The sequence below is a fragment of the Rhipicephalus microplus genome, unplaced genomic scaffold, assembly GCF_043290135.1.
Source record: "Rhipicephalus microplus isolate Deutch F79 unplaced genomic scaffold, USDA_Rmic scaffold_428, whole genome shotgun sequence".
NCBI classification, from domain to species: domain Eukaryota; kingdom Metazoa; phylum Arthropoda; class Arachnida; order Ixodida; family Ixodidae; genus Rhipicephalus; species Rhipicephalus microplus.
In genome coordinates, this window is record NW_027464992.1 from 47510 (window position 1) to 57500 (window position 9991).

Genomic DNA, 9991 nt, shown 5'->3' on the forward strand with positions numbered 1-9991 from the left:
GTGTTTTTTTTTTTTGTTGTTGTTGTTGTTTTATTACGCATTCGCTCCAGCAGACGCTGTTTAGACTTTTTGTTTCCTCTTTTATCCTGCGACGAGGTGACGAGGTTTATTCGGTGCCCCGCCGCCCCGGCTGAAGTGATTTTTCCTGTCCCGTGCCGCCCCGGCTGACGCGGTTGGGACTTCGCGTTTGTTCGGCCGCCACGGGTTTTGGCGCACTCGCTCGGTTGCTTGTTGTTGCCACTTGTTGCGAACCCAGGTTTCTTGAGCGAGCGCGGGCGTTTTTTCTTCCTTTCTTTCTTTGTTCTATGTGTTAGCGAATCGGCCTTTAATATCACACGAGGACTCACAACCAACAATTTTCAGTTTGAAGTGTAAAAAATCTGCAGGTGTTGACGTAACTGACTTGCCCCGTACCCTTGAGTACATCCATGAAGTTCTCGTAGTACTACTAAATCGCATTATTCCAAGTGGAGAAATTCCCATAAACTTGCAAACCTCTACACGAAAATCGGTGCGCGTGATAAAGTTGAAAATTATCGTCCGATATCAAATGTGCCTTCTATAACACAAATTCTAGGAAAAAAAAAAAAAAAAACACTTGTTCGCCGTTTTCTGCGCCGTGACTGGCAGCACTCCGGCGAAGCGAAACGGGGTCGATTCGAGCACGATATCGGCGTCTTTCGACGTGCTCGCCGGCGACCGTCGCACGAGTACGTCGCACGAGCGCGTCTGCCGGGGCGCCGTTTGCGAAGCCGACGCAAAAGTGGGAACCGCCGCTCGGATGATCGCCGCTTTCGGCAGAGTGAGTGTTGGCACTCCGGGGAAGCGAAACAGCGTGAATGCGCCCACGAAATCGGCGTATTTTGAAGTGCCCGCCGGCGACCGTCGCACGAGTACGGTAAACCGCGTCAGCCGGGGCGTAGTTCGGGACGCCGACGAAAAAGTGGGAAGCGCAACTCGGATCTTCGCCGTTTTTGCAGGAGTGAGTGGCGGCCCTCCTGCGAGACCAAGAAGCATCGATTCGTGCACGAATTCGGCGCCTTTCGACGTGATCGCCGGCGACCGTCGCTCGAGTAGGGCAAACCGCGTCTGCCGGGGCGGGCTTCGGGACGCCGATGCGAAAGTGGGAAACGCTGCTCGGATGTTCGCCGTTTTTGGCCGAGTGAGTGCTGGCACACGGGCGAAGCCAAACGGGGCCGATTACGGCACGATATCGGCGTCTTTCGACGTGCCCGCCGGCGACCGTCGCACGAGTACGGTAAACCGCGTCAGCCCGGGCGGAGTTCGGGACGCCGATGCGAAAGTGGAGAACGCCGCTCGGATCTTCGCCGTTTTTGGAGGAGTGAGTGGCGGCACTCCGGAGAAGCCAGGGAGCGCCAATTAGCGCACGATATCGGCGTCTTTCGACGCGCTCGCCGGCGACCGTCGCACGAGTAGGGCAAACCGCGTCTGCCGGGGCGGGGTTTACGACGCCGACGCAAAAGTGGGAACCGCCGCTCGGATGTTGGCCGTTTTTGGCAGAGTGAGTGCTGGCACTCCGGCGACGCGAAAGAGCGCGAATGCGCCCACGAAAGTGGCGTATTTGGACGTGCGTGACGGCGACCGCTGCAGGAGTACGAAAAACCACGTCAGCCGGGGCGAGCGACACACGGCGGTCTGGGTGCTTATCGCTGCTATTATAGGGGCACCCCGGCAGACGCAGAAAAAAAAAAAAAAATTTTCGACCTTCTTTTTTGCTGGTCGAGCTCGGGTAACCCAGGTCGCAATGGGAGCCGCGCACGAAAGCGGCGTCGCGAGACGCGTTCGCGGTCGCTAGTCGCACGAGCTCGGCAACCGCGTCAGCCGGCGCGGAGTTCGGGATGCCGACGGCTAAGTGGGTACCGCTGCTCGGATGTTCGCCGTTTTTGGCCGAGTGAGTGCTGGCACTCCGGTGAAGCCAAGGAGCGCCAATTCGTGCACGATATCGGCGTCTTTCGACGTGCCCGCCGGCCACCGCCGCACGAGTACGGCAAACCGCGTCTGCCGGGGCGGGGTTCGCGACGCGTACGCAATAGTGGGAACCGTCGCTCGGATGTTCGTCGTCTTTGGCCGAGCGAGTGCTGGCACTCCGGCGAAGCGAAACGGGGCCGATTCGGGCACGATATCGGCGTATTTCGACGTGCTCGCCGGCGACCGTCGCACGAGTACGGCAAAGCGCGTCTGCCGGGGCGAGGTTTGCGACGCCGACGAAAAAGTGGGAAGCGCCGCTCGGATCTTCGCCGTTTTTGCAGGAGTGAGTGGCGGCCCTCCTGCGAGACCAAGAAGCATCGACTCGCGCACGATATCGGTGTCTTTCGACGTGCCCGCCGGCCACCGCCGCACGAGTACGGCAAACCGCGTATGCCGGGGCGGGGTTGGCGACGCCGACGCAAAAGTGGGAACCGCCACTAGGATGTTCGCCGTTTTTGGCAGAGTGAGTGCTGGCACTCCGGCGAAGCGAAAGAGCGCGAATGCGCCCACGAAAGTGGCGTGTTTGGACGTGCTTGACGACGACCACCGCAGGAAAACGAAAAACCACGTCAGCCGGGGCGAGCGACCCATGGCGGTCTGGGTGCTTATCGCTGCTATTATAGGGGCACCCCGGCAGACGCAAAAAAAAAAAAAAAAATTTTTTTCGACATTCTTTTTTGCTCGTCGACCTCGGGTGACCCAGGTCGCAGTGGGAGCCGCGCACGAAAGCGGCGTCGCGAGACGGCTTCGCGGTCGCTAGTCGCACGAGCTCGGCAACCGCGTCTGCCGGGGCGGAGTTCGGGACGCCGACGGCTAAGTGGGAACCGCCGCTCGGATGTTCGCCGTTTGTGGCCGAGTGAGTGCTGGCACTCCGGCGAAGCCAAACGGGGCCGATTCCGGCACGATATCGGCGTCTTTCTACGTGCTCGCCGGCGACCGTCGCACGAGTACGGCAAAGTGCGTCTGCCGGGGCGGGGTTTGCGACGCGTACGCAATAGTGAGAACCGTCGCTCGGATGTTCGTCGTCTTTCGCCGAGCCAGTGCTGGCAATCCGGCGAAGCCGAACGGAGCCGATTCGGGCACGATATCGGCGTCTTTCCACGTGCTCGCCGGCGACCGTCGCACGAGTACGGTAAACCGCGTCAGCCGGGGCGGAGTTCGGGACGCCGATGCGAAAGTGGGAAGCGCCGCTCGGATCTTCGCCGTTTTTGGAGGAGTCAGTGGCGGCACTCCGGTGAAGCCAAGGTGCGCCAATTCGCGCACGATATCGGCGTCTTTCGACGTGCCCGCCGGCCACCGTCGCACGAGTACGGCAAACCTCGTCTGCCGGGGCGGGGTTTGCGACGCCGACGCAAAAGTGGGAACCGCCGCTCGGATGTTCGCCGTTTTTGGCAGAGTGAGTGCTGGCACTCCGGCGAAGCGAAAGAGCGCGAATGCGCCCACGAAAGTGGCGTGTTTGGACGTGCTTGACGACGACCACCGCAGGAAAACGAAAAACCACGTCAGCCGGGGCGAGCGACCCATGGCGGTCTGGGTGCTTATCGCTGCTATTATAGGGGCACCCCGGCAGACGCAAAAAAAAAAAAAATTTTTTTCGACATTCTTTTTTGCTCGTCGACCTCGGGTGACCCAGGTCGCAGTGGGAGCCGCGCACGAAAGCGGCGTCGCGAGACGGCTTCGCGGTCGCTAGTCGCACGAGCTCGGCAACCGCGTCTGCCGGGGCGGAGTTCGGGACGCCGACGGCTAAGTGGGAACCGCCGCTCGGATGTTCGCCGTTTGTGGCCGAGTGAGTGCTGGCACTCCGGCGAAGCCAAACGGGGCCGATTCCGGCACGATATCGGCGTCTTTCTACGTGCTCGCCGGCGACCGTCGCACGAGTACGGCAAAGTGCGTCTGCCGGGGCGGGGTTTGCGACGCGTACGCAATAGTGAGAACCGTCGCTCGGATGTTCGTCGTCTTTCGCCGAGCCAGTGCTGGCACTCCGGCGAAGCCGAACGGAGCCGATTCGGGCACGATATCGGCGTCTTTCCACGTGCTCGCCGGCGACCGTCGCACGAGTACGGTAAACCGCGTCAGCCGGGGCGGAGTTCGGGACGCCGATGCGAAAGTGGGAAGCGCCGCTCGGATCTTCGCCGTTTTTGGAGGAGTCAGTGGCGGCACTCCGGTGAAGCCAAGGTGCGCCAATTCGCGCACGATATCGGCGTCTTTCGACGTGCCCGCCGGCCACCGTCGCACGAGTACGGCAAACCTCGTCTGCCGGGGCGGGGTTTGCGACGCCGACGCAAAAGTGGGAACCGCCGCTCGGATGTTCGCCGTTTTTGGCAGAGTGAGTGCTGGCACTCCGGCGAAGCGAAAGAGCGTGAATGCGCCCACGAAAGTAGCGTATTTGGACGTGCTTGACGGCGACCGCCGCAGGAGTACGAAAAACCACGTCAGCCGGGGCGAGCGACCCACGGCGGTCTGGGTGCTTATCGCTGCTATTATAGGGGCACCCCGGCAGACGCAGAAAGAAAAAAAAAAATGGGGACATGGCGTGCGTCACCGTGCGGCTTCGCAGCGTTGCCGAAGTCGCCGAGCCCTTCGACTGAGCCGAACGGCGGACAGGGAACGTTGGTCGGCCGTTCTAACCTGTCGGTGCCACGCCGAGACGTCGTTAAGGAAAACCGCGTCGTGGGCCTCTACGACGCCGTCGAGTCGTTGTACGTTTGGTGTCCAGCGTGTCGGCGGCGAGTAGCGGACACGTCGTTCACGACTTCGGTCTTTCGCAGTCGACGCGAACTTGCGGAGAGTCGTGGTGCCTCACGTTTTCGGCAGAAACCGCGGCGGAATTTTCCCGTGCGTGCGCGCACGACCTCGGTGCTGTGCCGTCAGCGTAGTGTTGCACAAACTCGTGGCCTACCCAAGGTGCGGTACGTTTGCGGCCGTATCCTCGGTGGGAATTTCGTGAGTAGGGTCGCAAATTCTACGACCTCGGCGGGTTTGAGAGCGACGTAGACTTGTGGCACGCTCAACATGCCACACGTTTCGGGGCACACCCGCGGTGAAATTTTCTCGAGTACGCTCGTATTAGGGCCCAAGGAGGTCTGGGTACTTATCGCTGCTATTATGTGGGGGTTCTCGTGAGCGGCGTACGCGAAAGCGACCGGGTGTCTGATATGCGGCGGGCTTCGGCCTCGTCAAGCGTGTCCTCGGGTCTGCTCCAGGGGAATCCACGGCAGTCGTCTGCAGCCTCATCCGCTTGATGCGTTAGGGGCTGGTTGTCGGACGGTGCCGTTTTACCACGATATCGAGGTGTGTTCCGTGTCGTCCTCGGGCGATTCAGATGCGAAAGCGCCGAAGACGCGGGCGTGACCCGTCGTCTGGCGGCTTTGCAGTCTCGGCTCCGTTGCTAGTTCCGGCCGGTCCACCGACAGTGCAGCGGGCTTGGGCAACCCGCACGGCGCGACCGAGTCGATGCAACGAAAAAGAGCGAGCATGAACGTGCTTCTTGCCGCACGGCTCCCACTCGTCTTTCGGGAAGGTTGTGCCGTAGCGAGCTCGAACGCCGTCATCTCGGAGTGCAAAATAAGCGTGTTGGGGCGCCTGAAGGTGGCCTCCGCCGCACACAGACTGCGTCCGGCCCGCCGAGGGCGAGGACGGACGCGCAGTCGAACGATTACCTGGTTGATCCTGCCAGTAATCATATGCTTGTCTCAAAGATTAAGCCATGCATGTCTAAGTACATGCCGAAATAAGGCGAAACCGCGAATGGCTCATTAAATCAGTTATGGTTCCTTAGATCGTTTCTTCCTACTTGGATAACTGTGGCAATTCTAGAGCTAATACATGCAGTGAGCCTGGAGCCCTTTGGGTAACGGGTGCTTTTATTAGACCAAGATCGATCGGGTTTCGGCCCGTATTGTGTGGTGACTCTGGATAACTTTGTGCTGATCGCATGGCCACGAGCCGGCGACGTTTCTTTCAAGTGTCTGCCTTATCAACTTTCGATGGTAGGTTACTTGCTTACCATGGTTGTTACGGGTAACGGAGAATCAGGGTTCGATTCCGGAGAGGGAGCCTGAGAAACGGCTACCACATCCAAGGAAGGCAGCAGGCGCGCAAATTACCCACTCCCGGCACGGGGAGGTAGTGACGAAAAATAACAATACGGGACTCTTTTGAGGCCCCGTAATTGAAATGAGTACACTCTAAATCCTTTAACGAGGATCAATTGGAGGGCAAGTCTGGTGCCAGCAGCCGCGGTAATTCCAGCTCCAATAGCGTATACTAAAGCTGCTGCGGTTAAAAAGCTCGTAGTTGGATCTCAGTTCCAGACGAGTAGTGCATCTACCCGATGCGACGGCTCGGACTGAACATCATGCCGGTTCTTTCTTGGTGCACTTCATTGTGTGCCTCGAGATGGCCGGTGCTTTTACTTTGAAAAAATTAGAGTGCTCAACGCAGGCGAGTCGCCTGAATAAACTTGCATGGAATAATAGAACAAGACCTCGTTTCTGTTCTGTTGGTTTTTGGAATACGAGGTAATGATTAAGAGGGACGGACGGGGGCATTCGTATTGCGGCGCTAGAGGTGAAATTCTTGGACCGTCGCAAGACGAACTACTGCGAAAGCATTTGCCAAGAATGTTTTCATTGATCAAGAACGAAAGTCAGAGGTTCGAAGGCGATCAGATACCGCCCTAGTTCTGACCATAAACGATGCCAACCAGCGATCCGCCTGAGTTACTCAAATGACTCGGCGGGCAGCTTCCGGGAAACCAAAGTATTTGGGTTCCGGGGGAAGTATGGTTGCAAAGCTGAAACTTAAAGGAATTGACGGAAGGGCACCACCAGGAGTGGAGCCTGCGGCTTAATTTGACTCAACACGGGAAAACTTACCCGGCCCGGACACTGGGAGGATTGACAGATTGAGAGCTCTTTCTTGATTCGGTGGATGGTGGTGCATGGCCGTTCTTAGTTGGTGGAGCGATTTGTCTGGTTAATTCCGATAACGAACGAGACTCTAGCCTATTAAATAGGTGCGGGGTTCCCAGCACCTTACAACCTTCTTAGAGGGACAAGCGGCTCCTAGCCGCACGAAACAGAGCAATAACAGGTCTGTGATGCCCTTAGATGTCCGGGGCCGCACGCGCGCTACACTGAAGGAAGCAGCGTGTCTTTATCCCTGTCTGAAAAGACTGGGTAACCCGTGGAACTTCTTTCGTGATTGGGATAGGGGCTTGCAATTGTTCCCCTTGAACGAGGAATTCCCAGTAAGCGCGAGTCATAAGCTCGCGTTGATTACGTCCCTGCCCTTTGTACACACCGCCCGTCGCTACTACCGATTGAATGATTTAGTGAGGTCTTCGGACCGATGTCCGGCGCGGCCTTTCGGTTGCGCCGGTCTGTTGGAAAGATGACCAAACTTGATCATTTAGAGGAAGTAAAAGTCGTAACAAGGTTTCCGTAGGTGAACCTGCGGAAGGATCATTAACGGATTGTGAAGGGTGAGCGCCTCAGCTGCGTCTGCGCCCGACACTTTCTGCCGCTGACCCCGTTTGGACGCGGGGTCGGCTTTTCCCCACGGGGCTGCCTGAATGTGGAGCGGCACCCCGTGACAAATTGTTGCGCCCAGCGGACGCCAACACCGCGACCTTGGACGGTCGGCCAGGTGGCGGACGCGGGTACAAACGGCGCAACGCACTCATAGGTCGGCTTTCGACCCGCCACTGCACCGTGGCTCGAAGCGCTCGAAATGCGCGACCCGACCGCTGCGGGACCGCCTAGTACTGTAAACAGGAGCGGCGGAGCGCGAACGGCGAGTCGTGGTTACGTCGGTAGAAGGCGAGGCTGCGCGTTCCCGAAACGCCAGCCGAGTGCCCTCCCGACCGTTCGAGCGTGCAAGAACGAGACCCGACAATCGCGCGGCGACTGCCAAGTACGAGAGGAACGGCACAAGCGTCGGCGGTCGGTCAAGGAACTGGCGATGTGACGGGTCCGCTGTGCACCAGTGCATACCGTCCCGCCGTCCGCGGCAAGCGCCTCCGCGTCCTCGGGTGACGGAGGCTGCCGGTCGGTTCTTGCAGGCGAGGGATCTCGCTGGCACCGGTTCGCGTTGACGCGCGGCCGGTCATGGCACGGCGATGCGACGGCCGAGGTGCGCAGTACTCGATGGAGGAACCGCACGCTCCGATGACCGTCCCGCCCTCCGCGGCGTATGCGTACCGACCGTAATGGTTGCAGCAGCGCCGGCCGGCTTTTGAATTCGCCACACGAAACACGGTGCGAGATCGCGGTTAGGGGAGCGTCGACGTTGCCAGGCGTTTTGCTTGCTGCCGAGGGAAAGGCGGCACGGCCACGTCGCGCTCGTCGCGATTAGCGGGTCTGCGCGCTTTGGGAAGGTGCCGCAACGACTTGCCGAAAGAGGAAGCACGGAAGAACGAGGGACTTGGACGTCCCGACAATTGAACGCACTTGCGGCCAGGCCCTTGCTGGCTTCGTTCTTCCGCCTCGAGTAGGCTCGTACGCGGCTCCGGCGCCGAAAGTGGTCCTTGGCACCGACTTCGGTGGACGTGGGAAGTGCCGCGCAAGTACGGCGCGCCTGGCTCCACCTGTTGGCTAAAGTAGGCAGCCGGATCGGCATTTTGGTGTGCGGTGGCAAACCGTGGATGCGAAAAAAGCTTGTGCGATTTCGTGGAACAAAAAGCGGGGGTCCCCCTTTTTATGCGGAGGAGACCGACCCGCCCGCCGTGGTGAACCGCGACGCCACGGTAAAAACGGGAGAGGCTTGTCGATGGGACCGTGCATCCCGCGCTCCACGGAGGCCGGGAGGCGGCCGCCCGAGGAAATGTGTAGCCGTCGAGGCCCGCATCTGCGTGCACTCTTATCCAAATGGGTGTACCGCAGGCATTTTCTGGTTAGGCGGGCCAATGAGAGCGAGCACACAACGATACCTACGGGTCCGGCTTGGAGAACCGGCTTCGACGCCTCCCGAGTATTTATAGAGGGGTGGACCACGAAAGCACTCGCAAGTAGCGGAAGCGAAACGCCGTCCGAAACACACCGTTTGCTCGATTTGCGGCAGCCGAAAAAGGCGCGGCAGAGTTTTGGAGTCCAAGCGTGCGCTGAAAAGCGCCCTTCTTGGCCACTGTTTGGCCGAGTGCCAGAAACGTTTGGTTTTGACTGTACGGAATTGAACAAACACTTTTTCACGACTCTAAGCGGTGGATCACTCGGTTCTCGGGTCGATGAAGAACGCAGCCAGCTGCGAGACTTGGTGTGAATTGCAGGACACACTGAGCACTGATTCTTTGAACGCACATTGCGGCCTTGGGTCTTCCCTTGGCTTCGTCTGTCTGAGGGTCGGATCACATATCAAGAGAGCCTTCGGCGCACAAGGGAACGTGAGCCGTCGACTCGTTTTGACCGCGTCGGCAACACGGACAGCACGCTGAACACCTCACAGCGAGCGCCAACAGCGGCCACTCAAGGGCGAGACGGTGGCGACCGTCGTGCCAGAGCCCAACCGAAACGGGGGCGACCGACTGCATTGAGGATGTGGCACCTCGTTGAGACCGCCGCAGGACTTCGAGTCGGAAGGAAGCCTGCAGGGAAAGTGCGGTCGAGGTTGCGTACTCCTCTCTGCGACCGGGCGCGCAAGAGCTGCGAGAGCCACGGACGCGCAACTTTAACGCACGGTAAACACGAGGAGCGAAAGCCGGCCAGCAAAGCTTCTCCAGCCGTGCGCAAAGTGCGCGAGATCGCAGCCTTGCGTTGCGCTTGTTGCCCTCGAAGTAAGCAGGGTGTCCCGTAGACCGGGCGCTCGAACACGCTGCGGGGCCGTGCCTCCTCCAGGCTTTGCCGCGCGAACAGGGAACGTTCGCGCGCAAAGCGCAGGGAGGTGAGGAGGCTGCGCCCGACGTTTGCGGTTCGCTGCGTACGCGGTTGATGCGGAGAGCACGGCGCGACGACTTGCCGCGAAGCGGAAAAAGTCTCCCGCACGAGTTGGCGAAACGTTGGCGAAG

General features: G+C 59.6%; 2 non-coding genes across 2 annotated transcripts; both read left to right on the plus strand.

Annotated features, from left to right (window-relative positions):
• The first annotated feature begins 5645 nt into the window (after positions 1–5645).
• LOC142794447 (small subunit ribosomal RNA) lies at positions 5646–7460 on the plus strand. Its single transcript, XR_012892348.1, has one exon. It is a non-coding gene; the product is annotated as a small subunit ribosomal RNA (ribosomal RNA).
• A 1719-nt stretch (positions 7461–9179) lies between these two features.
• LOC142794454 (5.8S ribosomal RNA) lies at positions 9180–9332 on the plus strand. The gene has a single exon (XR_012892353.1). It is a non-coding gene; the product is annotated as a 5.8S ribosomal RNA (ribosomal RNA).
• The last annotated feature ends 659 nt before the right edge of the window (positions 9333–9991 follow it).